At 39.9% G+C, this 16633-nt stretch overlaps 1 pseudogene; it reads right to left on the bottom strand.

Moving 5' to 3' along the window:
* Positions 1-1665: 1665 nt before the first annotated feature.
* On the bottom strand, positions 1666-7514 carry LOC112396623 (bridging integrator 3-like; annotated as a pseudogene).
* Between the last annotated feature and the right edge of the window lie 9119 nt (positions 7515-16633).

Genomic DNA, 16633 nt, shown 5'->3' with positions numbered 1-16633 from the left:
ATATATGTATACATATAGCTTATTCACTTTGTTATACAGCAGAAACTAATACAACATGGTAAAGCAATTATACTCCAATTAAGATGTTTTTTAAAAAACCTTCATAAATGGAACTAGCCCATCAATAAGCAAAGTATAACGAAAACCTGCCTAGATATTTGGGGGTAGGGGGTGGGGCGCATGTTATTCTGAGTGTTTTTTTGCTCCTCAAATTAACAATCTCTGTAGAGGTAAACAAAGACCCCCAAATAAGAACAAGCACTGCTTATTGTCAGTAAGGGAGGCAGCCCCGACTATAGCTTGAATTTGGCACAGACCCAAATCCAAGGCAGAAAGAGGAATTGAAAAGCTTTATGGTGGCAAAAGGGGAAGGTGCAGGCTGATGGAAGGTTGAGGGAGTGGGGAAGCTGGAGGTGGGCTGACTAGAAGATGGGCATCCTACGTAACTGCTGAGGGAGAGCATATTTGGCTTCCCCTTGTTGGTCCTAAGAGGATGGGTGTGGGCAAAAATGGCAAGCTGTCAGTTTAGTCCTGACCACTTGGGGCTGATTGCTGCAAAGGTGTGGTTTGACTCTCTGACCTGAACCCCACCTTTGTTGTCTTCAGTTAACTGAACACATGAGGCAACACCCAGAACAGAGAGACACAGGCTTCTGGCAGGGAACTCTGAGGCCTCAGTTCGATGTCTACCAAGGTCCAAGGGTGCACAAACCCAAACGCATCTTCCATTGAACATCCTCAGGCAGTTGTTCCTCCTGGCAGCTGCAAGGTGTCTAGAATTCATCCCAGATGTCCATGGGACTGCCTGTTCCTAGTGCCTTTCCCTGAAGAATCGCCTCAGGACATAGCTTTCTCTTTCTGACCCAGTCCAACTGCCAGCACAAATCCACTGTCCTTGCTTTGAGGCTGTGACTCCATCTGTGACATTTTGTTTGGTAGGATATTTACATTAGTTGAATCCTGGTTACCTAGGGAACTTACAAGACTTGGAGCACTTCCTTGCACTTGACCTAAGGCGTAGAAGTGGGCTAAACCAGGCTTTGCCATGCTGGGAGGTTGGAGTGAGGAGCTTGTTAAAGCTGCAGGACCACAGCTCTCAGAGGGAAGGCTGAATTCGCAGCTACACACATTCTTGGAGGGAAGGGCCTCTTCTGGGACAGGGGAGAGTCTTTGAAGTGGAAAGGAAACAAAGATGCGTGGACTCCCAGGATAGTTCTTTTGGAGGTAAATGTGATCTCAACCACTCAGGCAAGACTAGGACCTCAAGTAAGCTGAGAAAGCCCATGCCCTTTGAAGGCTGGAAGCTTGCTCTGGCTCTAGGCCAGGATATACTTTGAACAGTTTGGAAATAAGAAAGTCCCTGGGGTTTTCTACACTGCTTACTTGTGTTTCCTGGCTCTTGCTATTGGGTGGGGAGACAGCAACCTGCTTGGGGTTCCTGGTGCCAAGCTCATTCCAAAGGGCTGGTGAGGCAGGGTGGGAGCCGCCTCTGTCTCCAACCTGCCAGGTACCATACTTCTCCCAAGGGAGGGCCTTCTGCTAGGTTGATGTCTGAACCTGAACTTGAAAAGGTCAAAGGCTCAAGAGGCTGACTGGTGTCCTAGGAATCTTCTGAAGGGAACAGAGATTTAGTCATCAAACACAATAGAGAGGCTCTGGGCTCCCTCAGTTTGGTCTCATTCTCCCAGAGTCTCCTGCTGCCCAGACCTCATCCAGGTGTCCAGGCTGGTCAAGATGTTGGGTCAAGTCTCCAAAGATCTTATGTGTCTCCTGACCTGCTCTTGGATCAGGGACTCAAAACTGAGTTGGAAGGAGTGGAGTTGGCTGTTGTAGAACCTCAGCAGCTCATCCAGGAGCTGTTTGTTCTTGGCTTCAAGGTCATCCCATACAGGCCAAAGGTCTTCTGGGCAGCACCAGCCCTGCCTTCTCCTTTTCCTCATACTCTTCCACCGTGGTCTGCAATCACCTATAGTCCTGGTATATAGGAAGGCTGCTTCCCACCACCTTCTCACCACCATGTTGAGGTTCTGGAAGACACTGCCAAACTTCTTCAGGGTTCAGTAATGGTCTTTCAGATCTGGTTCACTTTTTCCTGGTTGAAGGTATCCATCCACTTCATGGCCATGTCCAGGGTGGTCACCATGTTCAGTAAGTCCTGGTCTTGCTGGCAGAGGGGATTAGAGAGTAAGTCTAAGGACATCTTCACAGCAGATTTGATGACCAGGTCAGCACTGGGACTCTTCATGTCCTTTCTCAGCCTCCTGGTCTGCTCTTCCAGCTGCTGGAGTTTTCTATACTTCCTTTCACAGTCTCTCTCCACTGCTGATCAGTCTTGGAAGGAATTCAGCTCATGTTCGTGATCGTGGCCCTGCTGCCAGGATCTTCAGCTGCAACTCGGTCCTCCTTTTTTTTTTTTTAAGGAGACTTGTTTTACTTAGAGTGGAAAATTCTGCCAAGGACAAAGTCAACACAACCATATGCATGGAACACAAATATATGTATGGAACATTACATATACAAAGTGTGCTTGTAGGAGTAAGAAGTTAGGAACAGGGAAGAATTCTTCCCTACAGGTTTCAGAGGGAGCATGGCCCTGACTTGATTTTAAACTTCTGGCCTTCAGAACTGTGACACATTAAACTTCAATACTTTTAAGCCACCTCGTTTGTGATGTTCTGTGATGGCAACCCTAGGAAATGAATACATATCCTCTGTGCAAAGTATTGCCTAGCCTGTTAGAGATTCTCTCAGAAGAATGTTCCTCTCTGTTGCTGGAGGTGCTCAAACACAAGTAGGAAGACTACTCAGTGGTGATGTTGTTGAGGAATTTAAATTATTACTTATTTTTAAGAGTCCCACGTAAGCCAGATTCTATGATCTTAAGATATGAAGAGCTTGGAGGGGAATGATTCTGGCATTACATTACAACATTTGGCGGTGACTCTGATGAGTATTACCAGGACAGCTAGATTTTTCTAAATTGGCCCAGTCTTATAAGCTACAGCCACCAATTAGAAAAATATTTTTTAAATTAAATTTATTTACTCATTTATTTTTGGCTGCATTGGGTCTTCGTTGCTGCACGCTGGCTTTCTCTAGCTATGGTGAGTGGGAGCTACTCTTTGTTGCTGTGCACAGGCTTCTCACTGAGGTGGCTTCTCTTGTGCAGCATGGGCTCTAGGCACGCGGGCGTCAGTAGTTGTGGCACGTGGGCTCTAGAGCACAGGATCAGTAGTTGTGGCACACGGGCTTAGTTGCTCGGCAGCATGTGGGATCTTCCTGGACCAGGGCTCGAACCCGTGTCCCTTGCATTGGCAGGCGGATTCTTAACCACTGCACCACCAGGGAAGCCCAGAAAAAGACTTTTTTAAAGTGCTGTTAAGGTCTTTCTCAATGACTTATCCACTTTCAAAGTTCGCCCTCCATGTGCACTGTGAATTTAATTGCTTTGTCTATGTCTTGCCATTTTTCAGACCTAGGAGTGAAAATGTGTTTCAGGTGTGAAATACTGTCTTGAACTAAGAAAGCAGGAGTGACTAAGACTCACCCAAGCCCTCCAACAGAGCCCCAAACTCCTTACCTGCTCTTAGAATTTAAGTATTAGATGCCTAAGACTGTGGAAACCACCAAACCTGCAAATGATTGAGTTATTTGTAGTGAGGTGGATGGACCTAGAGTCTGTCATACAGAGTGAAGTAAGTCAGAAGGAGAAAAACAAATACCGTATGCTAACACATATATATGGAATCTAAAAAAAAAAAAGGTTCTGAAGAACCTAGGGGCAAGACAGGAATAAAGACACAGATGTAGAGAATGGACTTGAGGACACGGGGAGTGGGAAGGGTAAGCTGGGACGAAGTGAGAGAGTGGCAGGGACATATATACACTACCAAATGTAAAATCGATAGCTAGTGGGAAGCAGCCACATAGCACAGGGAGATCAGATTGGTGCTTTGTGACCACCTAGAGGGGTGGGATAGGGAGGGTGGGAGGGAAACACAAGAGGGTGGAGATATGGGGCTATATGTATATGTATAGCTGATTCACTTTGTTATAAAGCAGAAACTAACATACCATTATAAAGCAATTATACTGCAATAAAGATGTCAAAAATAAACAAATAAAAAGCAAATTTTTTAAAAAATTGCACAAATTTCAAAGGTTTCTGGCCTATGTTCCTTGTTGGAAATGGAGCCTCCTGACTTTTTAGTGTTAAAGGAGCCTCAGTTTCCTTCTTGAGATTATCCCCCATTATTGGATATTGATTTATTATTTTCATAAAATTGCACATGGGAGCCTGTTGCCTGAGACCAGTCATAAATTATGAAAATGTGTTCAGCTCCTCTGTAGGGACTGATCATCTTATGGGGAGAATTACCCAGAACTAAATTTAACTGCTTTGTATAGGTTTGCGAGAAGGTTTGATGTCCCTGGCCCTCTAATGAGGAAGGGAAAGTAGAAAGGGGCTAACGTTTTCTAACAACCTACTAGGGACCAAATTGTTTGCATGGTACTTAATTTAATGCTCTTAACACAATGAAGCACAATCACCACCTGCTTTGATAGAAGATAAAGTAGAAGCACAGAATGATGAAAGACTTTCCCCAGGCTAGTGAAGGAGCAGAGCCAGAGTCAAACCTAACTTTGTCTGCCTCTGAAGTTAAACCTCTTTCCAATTACTGCATTGCCATTCTAAAGTGGAGTAGTAATATCTCAGCTAGAGGTGGACAGAGTGGTTTTTATTAATATCAACCTAAACCTTGTGTTCTTCAAGTTCTGAGAGATTTGCTCCAAGGAGCCATTAAGAAAGGATACTGATCCAAGGGCTATCAATTAACACGCTCTTCATACACAGCTATAAGCAGCTATTTAAAACCTGGGTAATATCTTCCTAAAAATATGTATCAGTTGTCTGGGTATTTATGCCCTATCGCTCTTGGTTTTCCATCCTTGACTCCTTGACTTAATAGAATTTTCCTTAATTCCTTTTCTCTCTTTATGGCTTTGCAAGAGGCTAATTTGCAGGCAAAACTGCTAATTTTACAGTTGCTTTCCGCTTCCTCAGCATGAGACTGACTGAGGAGTTATTAATAGAAGAATAGGATTCCCTTTTCATCCTTTTGCTACTGACTGTTGTAGGAGGTGGGAAAAACTCCATTATTTAATAACATTTGTTCTTCTTGAAAGGTCATCATTCCAGCCTTTCAGTTTCCACTAAAGTATAGCAGTATCAGCAGCCACAGCAGCCACTTTCTTTTCCTGAAGGGATTCTGGAATTCCTCCAGGTTATACAGTTGGCATAAAACTGTCTTTGAGATCCTTCTTGGGAATGGGGTCCAGCTGGGAAATTCTCTCGGTATTTCTGTGCATTTTCCAAATAGTAATTTCTAGCCACAATTATTTTTAAATGTGCCACTCACCTACATTCCTGAAAAGGATGCTGAATTTGGGATATATTAGTTGAGAATTGTATTTGGCTGCTCATAGCAGAGAATAGAAATAATAGTGGCATAAACAAGAAAACATTATTTTTCACATAAAATATGTTTTAAAATAGACATTCAGGATTGGTATGGTGACTTCACATTGTCATCAGAGACCCAAGCTCCTTCTGCCTTTCAATTTTGTTGTCACTACCATGTAGTTTCCATCCTCACAGCTGACCTATGGTCTCAGATAGCCACTGGACCCATGCCTGTAAATTTATGATTCTAATCAGGAATCAGAACATAGAGTAAAGGGCAAAAGGGACAGATCAGCTGTCTCTCCATCACTTATGGGAATTTCCCATAGGTCCTTGCAACAGATTCTGTTTAGATCTCAAGCTGTAAGGGAGACTGGGAACCATACATAGTCTTTTATCTGGGCACACTGCTGCCTCCATAGTAACTAGGGTTATCTTACTAAGAAGAAAGGGTAGGACAATATTAGAGAGGCAAATAGCATGTCTGCTACATGGAACAAAGAGAATGACTAAATAAAATTAAGCCAATAAACCCTTACTAACCACCTATTTTAAGTCTGGAGATGAAATAGAAAGTTTAGATTAATTCCTTTAAGGAACAAAAACTTACCTACATTATATACCTCATGTCTTCTTAGCCTAGAATGCTTTTTCCTTCCTTGTTCACTTGGAAAACTTGTATTAATTATTCAAGGCTGTTCTCCAATATCACCTGCTGTCTGATGCTTCCTTGGAAGATTCTTCCCAGGAAGAATTCATCAATTGCCAGGTGCTCTGCCCTGTCCCTAGAGCACCTTGTCCTTCACTCTACTTCACCACTTAATTCCTCAGAGGCAGTGTGCTGAAGTGAGGGTAACACGAGAAGTAGGAAATGCTGACGTCAACTCCCAGGTCTGTTGCTTACTAGCATTGAGACAGATGCTTTTGCCCTTTGAGCTACCGTTTTCCTGCTGCAGAAGAGAGAACGCTAAGTTCCACTTCAGGGACTTTTGTGAAGATTAAATGAGATTTCTTAGGAAATACTATCCAAAAGAAATTTATATCAGTTATATATAAATAAAATATTATTTTATTTATTTATAAAATATTTATTTATATTTTATTTATTTATTTTATTTATTATTTAATTTTAGTCAAAATTAAATAAAACGGATGTGAAAGTCCAAAGCATTTTTTAAAATAGAAAAGGTTACTACAAAACAGTAAGTTTTAAATTCCTGGTAATTTTAATGATTCTAAATCTATATGGCCTTAAGATAACCTCAACATAATGTAATGCAAAAAAATGAAAGTGAAACTTCAGATAGAAATAGATAAACCTATGACCTATTAGAATATTATAACACAATTATCTGTGAAAAAATAAGCACAAAGGTCAGTAAAGATCTAGAAAATTTGAACAACACAACTAACATGTTTGATTTAATGAATATCTATCTATCTATCTATCTATATCAGTCTTGAATCAATGTCAGAGAACACACATCCTATTTAAACACATGCAGACTCTATGAAAAACTGTCCTAGGCCATAATGCAATCTCAACCGATTTCAAAGAATTGTCATCATACAGACCATCCTCTCTGACCATAATGTAACTAATGCAGTGAAAAGTTACTCACAAAAATATAATTAAACACAATATAAAATTGGAAATTTTAAAATTTACTTTAATGCCAACCTCAGTTAAATAAAATTCTCTACCTACTCTCCAACATCCTCTCAGCAGAACTGATTAGAGAAAAACCAAAACCCTGCTGATTGGTCTCATTTTACATTCATGACCATTAAACTCAAGCAGAACTTTAAGATTGCTTGGTATTCATGCTAATTTCACTCATCCTCCTACTCTCTTATGTAACTACTCTACACCTTTTTCTCTTTCCCCAAACCACGACACCCACTCCCATACTTCCTCTCAGCTTAGACCTTGCTTACTATTTCCCTCAGAAGAAAGAAGCAATCAGAAGATAACTTTAACAAGCTCACATCAGAAAATATATTCACCTGTTTCTTCTTTAGCTTTTCTTGTGACACATAAACTCTTCATGTACCCTATGGACTTCAACCCCTCCACTTTTACACCAAGTCCCACTTTCTGTCACCCACTCAAGAATAGCTCCTGCACTTCTCCACCTTATTTCCTATGTCACAAATTTTCATAATCACACAAACATGTAAATTTTCCCATCTTATAAAGAGAACATGTTTTCCTCCATGTACTTCCCTTTCCCCTTTTACAGAAAAAAATCCTTACAGTAGCTATGAGAATGCATCTGGTGACCTCCAACTACAGGTCTGCTGACAAAGAACCCAATTGTTATGCTCTATAATCTACCTCTACACTTGTACCAAGGCCATGTTTCGCACAAGCAACTTAGTCAGTGGCCAAGTATAGCAGGAACACTAAAGCAGGTACGTTTAGTCCACTAAATAAGACTGCTCTGATGCCTTTGGCTACAACTCTCTGATAGCCTTATGGAAATGTCCTTTAGCCACGTGGTAGTCTATGACGTGTCCATCCAACCTGCAGTCCCTTTCTCCCTCATGAAAGTCAGACTTACAAGCAGTTGAAGGACTATCCCAATCTTTTTAAGCTCTCTCCCCACTTTCTCTAACACAGGTATGTTTCCTAATAAAATCCTTGCACATTTAATTTCATCTGGGAATCTGCTTCTCAGAGGATTCAAACTAATTCACTCCTCTGAAGAGTTTACTTTCCTCACTCTCCATTTCTCTCCTCTCACTTTGTCTTGAATCCATCCTAATCAAGTTTTTGAGCCACAACTCCATTGAAACTGTTCTTGTCAGCAAATTCCACGACTGCTCAATTGAAAGATTAAACTTCTCCATATTTTAGTTGCTCTACCAGCAGTATTTGATACAGTTCATCACTCCCTCTTCTTCAAACTGAAAGGCTGACAGGATATACTAAATTGTAACTTGTTTATTCAACTGCTACTCACCTTCTCCATTTAGATGTTTTATATGTATCTCTGATTTAACCAGCCCAAAACTGGGGATTTGATGATCTTCCCTCCAAATATTCATTCTCTCTTAATCTTCTTCAATCTGTAAATGAACATTCCATCCTGAAAGAGGGGACGTTACTACATATCCTATGGACATTAAAAAGTTAAGGAGTAATACTATGGACAATTCGATGACCACAAATGTGATAACCGAGATGAAATAGACCAATAATTTGAAAGACACAATTTTCCAAAACTCACACAAGACAATAAGAATAGGCCTATATCTATTAAGGAAATTGAGTTTGGCTAAAGCTGGTCTTTGTCTTCTCTACATTAGTGAATCACCACTTCAAACAATTGCTTACTTTCTTCCCTGAAAAGCAGTTTCTGGTTATTGCTCTGGCCAATATTAATATTTTTATTGAGTAATCAATATTCCATCTATTGAGTGTTTTCTATGAGCTATTATGTTGTGCTAGTTGCTTTTGATATATACTGCTTACTTCTTTTAACAACCATCCCATTTAATGGATGAGAAAATTGTAGCTCAGTGAAATTTAGTTGTTTGTCCATTGTCCAACAGTTAGCTGAATTGATGACCTGGGATTTTAAAAAACCTGTCTGACTCCAAAGCCTGTGCTTTCTCTATAGCCCCATGCTAGTGCATAAGAAGGTGCCCTAGAACCTATGAATCAATGAGATATCACTGTCCATTCACTAAACGGTTAATATTTTTGCCTGCTCCTGTTCTTGCTCTTGGAAGAAGATGTAGGGTCTTTACCTCTACAACTTCTACAATGAAGCTCACCCTGAGCATTTGATCTCCTGCTAGTATGCTTTCTGATACATACTGGAAAATAAAATAGGAAGCCAGGCATGGTTTAGTTATACTTGTTAAACTTTTATGCTACCAGTCAGAAATGGTGTTGACCTTAAAGTTATGATTAGAAGCACACATTCTGAAAAAGAACACAGTTCAATAAGAACAAAACCAGTAAGACCTGGGAGAGGCTTCTGAGAGCCCACAGATGATAGGAAGCATAAACAGCTGCTATATGATATATTATTGCCTCTGGCATTCACTATTTATGGTGAAACTGTAAGGTGGTACAGTTTTTCCCTGTACACATGTTTTTCAAGAGAGAAGGAGGGAAATCATGCAATTTTTTTGTAGTTTCAAAGGGGCAAGAGAGAGGAAGTGGTTTGGGAGGGACAGAAAATATGGTCCACACACTTCTGCTATCCATTGCCTGCTTTCCAAGCATGTGAACTGAAGTGTAAGAAGTCTGGTAAACTGGAAAGTTAGAGTTGTTACAGACAGATCTGCCTTTGATATCATTTCTTTACTACATTTTTATTGAGGTAAAATATAAATAACATAAAACTTATCATTTCAACAATTTGCAGTGTACAGTTCAGTGGCATTAAGTACATTCACAATGTTGTGCAACCATTACCACTATCTAGTTCCATACTTTTTCTTAATCATAAATGGAAACCACATATCTGTTAGTAGTCACTTCCTATTTCCCCCTTCCCCCAGCTCCTTGCAACTAATAACCTCCTCTCTGCCTCTACAGATTTTCCTATTCTGAAGGTTTTACATAATAAACCTACATACGGAGGCAAAAGACCTATACACCAAAAACTATAAGATGCTAATGAAAGGAATGAAAGAAAACACAAACAGATGAAGAGATATACCATGTTCTTGGACTGGAAGAATCAATATTGTGAAAATGACTATACTACCCAAAGCAATCTACAGATTCAATAAAATCCCTAGCAAATTACCAAAGCAATTTTTCACAAAACTAAAACAGAAAATTTTACAATTTGTATGGAAACACAAAAGACCCCAAAGAGCAAAAGAAATATTGAGAAAGAAAAACGGAGCTGAAGGAATCAGGCTCCCTGACTTCAGACTATACTACAAAGCTACAGTAATCAAGACAGTATGCTACTGGCACAAAAACAGAAATATAGATCAATGGAACAAGACAGAAAGCCCAGAGAAAAACCCATGCACATATGGTCACCTAATCTATGACAAAGGAGGCAAGAATATATAATGGAGAAAAGACAGCTTCTTCAATAAGTGGTGATGGGAAAACTGGACAGCTATATGTAAAAGAATAAAATTAGAACAGTTCCTAACACCATACACAAAAATAAACTCAAAATGGATTAAAGACCTGAATGTAAGGTCAGATACTATAACATTCTTAGAGGAAAACATAGGCAGAACACTCTTTGACATAAATCACAGCAGGATCTTTTTGACTGCCTAGAGTAATGAAAATACAACAAAAGTAAACAAATGGGACCTAATTAAATTTAAAAGCATTTGCACAGCAAAGGAAACCATAAACAAGACAAAAAGACAACCCTCAGAATGGGAGAAAATATTTGCAAATGTAGCAACTGACAAAGGATTAATCTCCAAAATTTATAAGAAACTCATGCAGCTCAATATCAAAAAAACAAACAACATCAGAAATTTGGCAGAAGACCTAAATAGACATTTCTCCAAAGAAGACATACAGACGGCCAAAAAACACATGAAAAGATGCTCAACATCACTAATTATTGGAGAAATGCAAATCAAAACAACAATGAGGTATCAACTCACACCAGTCAGAATGGCCATCATTAAAAAATCTACAAACAGGGGAGAAACCTTCAAGATGGTGGAGGAGTAAGACGTGGAGATCACCTTCGTCCCAACAAATACATGAGAAATACATCTACATATGAAACAACTCCTACAGAACACCTACTGGACCCTGGCAGAGACCTCAGACTTCCCAAAAGGCAAGAAACTCCCCAAGGGCCTGGCCATGTGGCTGACAGAGTCTGGGTGTTCCAGCCAGCTGCCAGGCCTGTGCCTCTGAGGTGGGAGAGCAGAGTTCATGACATTAGTCCACCAGAGACCTCCTACCTCCACATAATATCAAATGGTGAAAGCTCTCCCAGAGATCTCCATCTCAATGCTAAGACCTAGTTCCACTCAAGGACCAGCAACATACAGTGCTGGACACCCTATGCCAAACAACTAGCAAGACACCAACACAACACAACCCAGTAGCAGAGAGGCTGCATGAAATCATAATAAGGTCACAGACACCCCAAAACACACCACCAGACACAGTCCCGTCCACAAGAAAGACAAGATCCAGCCTCATCACCAGAACACAGGTACCAGTCCCCTCCACCAGGAAGCCTACACAAGCCCCTGAACCAACCTTACCCACTGGGGGCAGACAACAAAAACAACGGGAACTATGAACCTGCAACCTGCGAAAAGGATATCCCCAAACACAGTAACTTAAGCAAAATGAGAACGCAGAGAAACACACAGCAGATGAAGGAGCAAGGTAAAAACCCACCTGACCAAACACATGAAGAGGAAATAGGCAGTCTACCTGAAAAAGAATTCAGAGTAATGACAGTAAAGATGATCCAAAATCTCGAAATAGAATGGAGAAAATACAAGAAACGTTTACAAGGATCTAGGAGAACTAAAGAGCAAACAATGATGAACAACACAATAAATGAAATTTAAAATTCTCTACAAGGAATCAACAGCAGAATAACTGAGGCAGAAGAATGGATAGGTGACCAGGAAGATAAAATAGTGGAAATAACTACTGCAGAGCAGAATAAAGAAAAAAGAATGGAAAGAATTGCGGACAGTCTCAGAGACCTCTGGGATAACAATAAACACATCAACATTTGAATTATAGGGGTCCCAGAAGAAGAAGAGAAAAAGAAAGGGACTGTGAAAATATTTGAAGAGATTGTAGCTGAAAACTTCCCTAATGTGGGAAAGGAAATAGTTAATCAAGTCCAGGAAGCACAGAGAGTCCCATACAGGATAAATCCAAGGAGAAACAGGCCAAGACACATATTAATCAAACTATCAAAAATTAAATACAAAGAACAAATATTTAAAGCAGCAAGGGAAAAACAAGTAAAACATAAGGGAATCCCCATAAGGTTAACAGCTGATCTTTCAGCAGAAACTCTGCAAGTCAGAAGGGAGTGGCAGGACATATTTAAAGTGATGAAAGAGAAAAACCTACAACCAAGATTACTCTACCAGGCAAGGATCTCATTCAGATTTGACAGAGAAATTAAAAGCTTTACAGACAAGCAGAAGGAAAGACAATTCAGCACCACCAAACCAGCTTTACAACAAATGCTAAAGGAACTTCTTTATGCAGGAAACACAAGAGAAGGGAAAGACCTACAATAATAAACCCAAAACAATTAAGAAAACAGTAATAGGAACATACATATCAATAATTACCTTAAATGTAAATGGATTAAATGCTCCAACCAAAAGACATAAACTGGCTGAACAGATACAAAAACAAGACCCGTATATATGCTGTCTACAAGAGACCCACTTCAGACCTAGGGACACATACGACTGAAAGTGAGGGGATGGAAAAAGATATTCCATTTAATCTCCAAAATTTACAAGCATCTCATGCAGCTCAATATCAAAAGAGCAAACAATGCAATCCAAAAATAGCAGAAGACCTAAATAGATATTTCTCCAAAGAAGATATACAGATTGCCAACAAACACATGAAATGATGCTCAACATCACTAATCATTAGAGTAATGCAAATCAAAACTACAATGAAGTATCACCTCACACTGGTCAGAATACCCATCATCAAAAAATCTACAAACAGGGCTTCCCTGGTGGTGCAGTGGTTGAGAGTCCCCCTGCCAATGCAGGGGACATGGGTTTGTGCCCCGATCTGGGAAGATCCCACATGCCGCAGAGTGTCTGGGGCCGTGAGCCATGGCCACTGAGCCTGCACGTCCAGAGCCTGTGCTCCACAACAGGAGAGGCCACAGCAGTGAGAGGCCTGCGTACCACAAAAAAAAAAAAAAAAAAAAGAAAATCTACAAACAAATGCTGGAGAGGGTGTGGAGAAAAGGGAACCCTCATGCACTGTTGGTGGGAATGTAAATTGATACAGCCACTATAGAGAACAGTATGGAGTTTCCTTAAAAAACTACAAATAGGGGCTTTCCTCATGGCACAGTAGTTGAGAGTCTGCCTGCCAATGCAGGGGACATGGGTTCGTGCCCTGGTCCAGGAAGATCCCACATGCCACGGAGTGGCTGGGTCTGTGAGCCATGGCAGCTGAGCCTGCACTTGCGGAGCCTGTGCTGCACAATGGGAGAGGCTACAACAGTGAGAGGCCCGCGTACCACAAAAAAAACAAAAACAAAAAAACAATTACAAATAGAACAACCATATGACCCAGCAATCCCACTACTGGGCATATACCCTGACAAAACCATAATTCAAAAATTGTCATGTACCATGATGTTAATTGCAGCTCTATTTACAATAGCCAGGATGTGGAAGAAACCTAAGTGTCCACTGACAGATGAACAGACAAAGAAGATGTGGCCCATATATACGATGGAATACTACTCAGCCATAAAAAGAAACAAAACTGGTTATTTGTAGTGAGGTGGATAGACGTAGAGTCTGACATACAGAGTGAAGTAATTCAGAATGAGAAAAACAAATACCATATGCTAACACATATATATGGAATCTTAAAAACAAAAAAAAGGTTCTGAAGAACCTAGGGGCAGGACAGGAATAAAGATACAGACATAGAGAATGGACTTGGGGACATAGGGAGGGGAAAGGGTAAGCTGGGATGAAGTGAGAGAGTAGCAAAGACATATATACACTGCCAAATGTAAAATAGATAGCTAATGGGAAGCAGCCACATACCACAGAGAGGTCAGCTCGGTGCTTTGTGACCATCTAGATGGGTGGCATAGGGAAAGTGGGAGGGAGATGCAAGAGGGAGGAGATATGGGGATATACTTTTATGTAGAGATTCACTGTGTTATAAAGCAGAAACTAACACACCATTGTAAGGCAATTATACGCCAATAAAGATGTTAAAAGAATTGTTAAAAATAAAATACAATAGGCATAATCTACACAAAAGAAGAAATCTACAAACAAGAAGTGCTGGAGAGGGTGTGGAGAAATGGAAACCCTCTTGCACTGTTGGTGGAAGTGTAAATTGATACAGCTCTTATGGAAAACAGTATGGAGGTTCCCTAAAAAACAAAAAATAGAAGTACCATATGACACAGCAATCTCACTACTGGGCATATACCCAGAGAAAACCATAGTTCAAAAAGACACATGCACCCCAATATTTATTGCAGCACTATTTACAATAGACAGAACATAGAAGCAACCTAAATGTCCATCAACAGAGGAATGGATAAAGAAGATGTGGTACATATATACAATGGTATATTACTCAGTCATATAAAGGAATGAAATTGGGTCATTTGTAGAGATGTGGATGGACCTAGAGACTGTCATACAGAGTGAAGTATGTCAGAAACAGAGAAACAAATATATATTAACATGCATATGTGGAATCTAGAAAATGGCATAGATGATCTTATTTGCAAAGCAGAAATAGAGACACAGACGTACAGCATGAATATAGGGATACCAAGGGGGAAAGGGGGTGAGGGTGGGAGGAATTGGGAGATTTGGATTTACATATATACACTATTGATACTATTTGTAAAATATATAACTGATGAGAACCTACTATAAACTCAGAGAACTCTACTCAGTGCTCTGTGGTGAACTAAATGGGAAGGGAATCTGAAAAAGAGTATATATATATATATAACTGATTCACTTTGGTGTACAGCAGAAACTAAAATAACATTGTAAAGCAACTATACTCAAAAAAAATTTAATAAAAAAAAATAGAATCATACAATTTGTGGTATTTAATAGCTGACATCTTTCATTTAGCATCATGTTTTCCACATTAACCCACAATATACCATGAATTAGTACTTCGTTCCTTTATATGGCTGAATAATGCTCCATTGTATAGATAGTCCACATTTTGTTTACCCATTCATCAGCTGATGAACATTTGGATGTTCCTACCTTTTGACTATTGTTGAATAGTGCTTCTTGGAGATCATTTTAGATGCACCCAAATCTATCTGTCAAGTGCTGAAGACAGTCGCAGTAACTCCACTCTTTTCCCAAGTGCCCTAGGCCTCACACCTTTGCACAGGCTGCCAGCTCCACTCCCACAATGGTGAATCAGTTTCAATTTCATCTTCTCCAAGTCCCTCTTCTTTTACTCTACATTAACAAGCTCTTCACCCTGCAAGTCTCTACCTCACACTCTTCCTTGTTTCCTTTTTTCATCACAATTTTTAAAAAATATCTTTATTGGAGTATAATTGCTTTACATTGTTGTGTTAGTTTCTGTTGTACAGCAAAGTGAGTCAGTTATACATATATATATTTATATATATACTCTTTTACATATCTGCTGTATAAAAAAGTGAATCAGCTATATGTATACTTATATCCCCATAAACCCTCACTCTTGCATCTCCCTCCCATCCTCCCTATACCACCCCTCTAATGGGTCACAAAGCACCGAGCTGATCTCCCTGTGCTATGCAGCTGCTTCCCACTAGCTATCTATTTTACATTTGGTAATGTATATATGTCAACGCCACTCTCTCACTTCATCCCAGCTTAACCTTCCCCCTCTCCATGTCCTTAATCCATTCTCTACGTCTGAGTCTTTATTCCTTTCCGGCCCCTAGGTTCTTCAGAACCATATTTTTTTAGATTCCACAGATACGTGTTAGCATATGGTATTTGTTTTTCTGTTTCTGACTTACTTCACCGTGTATGACAGATTCTAGGTGCATCCACCTTACTACAAATAACTCAATTTTGTTTCTTTTTATGGCTGAGTAATACTCCGTTGTTATATGTGCCACATCTTCTCTACCTGTTCATGTCTCGATGGACACTTAGGTTGCTTCCATGTCCTGCTTACTGTAAATAGAGCTGCAGTGAACATTGTGGTACATGACTCTTTTCTTTCTTTTTTTTTTTTTAATGGAAGAAAATATTTTATTCAAAATAAGCTGTTTTCCCTGGCACTTTTTCAGGAGAATCATTGATCTTCTTTATATAGTATACTTTTGTATGGGATACATAAATACATTCTTTTATCCTTTTTTTTGAATTTTATTTATTTTTTTATACAGCAGGTTCTTCTTAGTCATCCATTTCATACACATCAGTGTATACAAGTCAATCCCAATCTCCCAATTCATCACACCCCCACCC

Source organism: Neophocaena asiaeorientalis, unplaced genomic scaffold, assembly GCF_003031525.2.
Source record: "Neophocaena asiaeorientalis asiaeorientalis breed wild unplaced genomic scaffold, Neophocaena_asiaeorientalis_V1.1 scaffold581, whole genome shotgun sequence".
NCBI classification, from domain to species: Eukaryota; Metazoa; Chordata; class Mammalia; order Artiodactyla; family Phocoenidae; genus Neophocaena; species Neophocaena asiaeorientalis.
The sequence above is the reverse complement of the archived record's forward strand: the minus strand, read 5'-3'. Positions and strand labels throughout refer to the sequence as shown.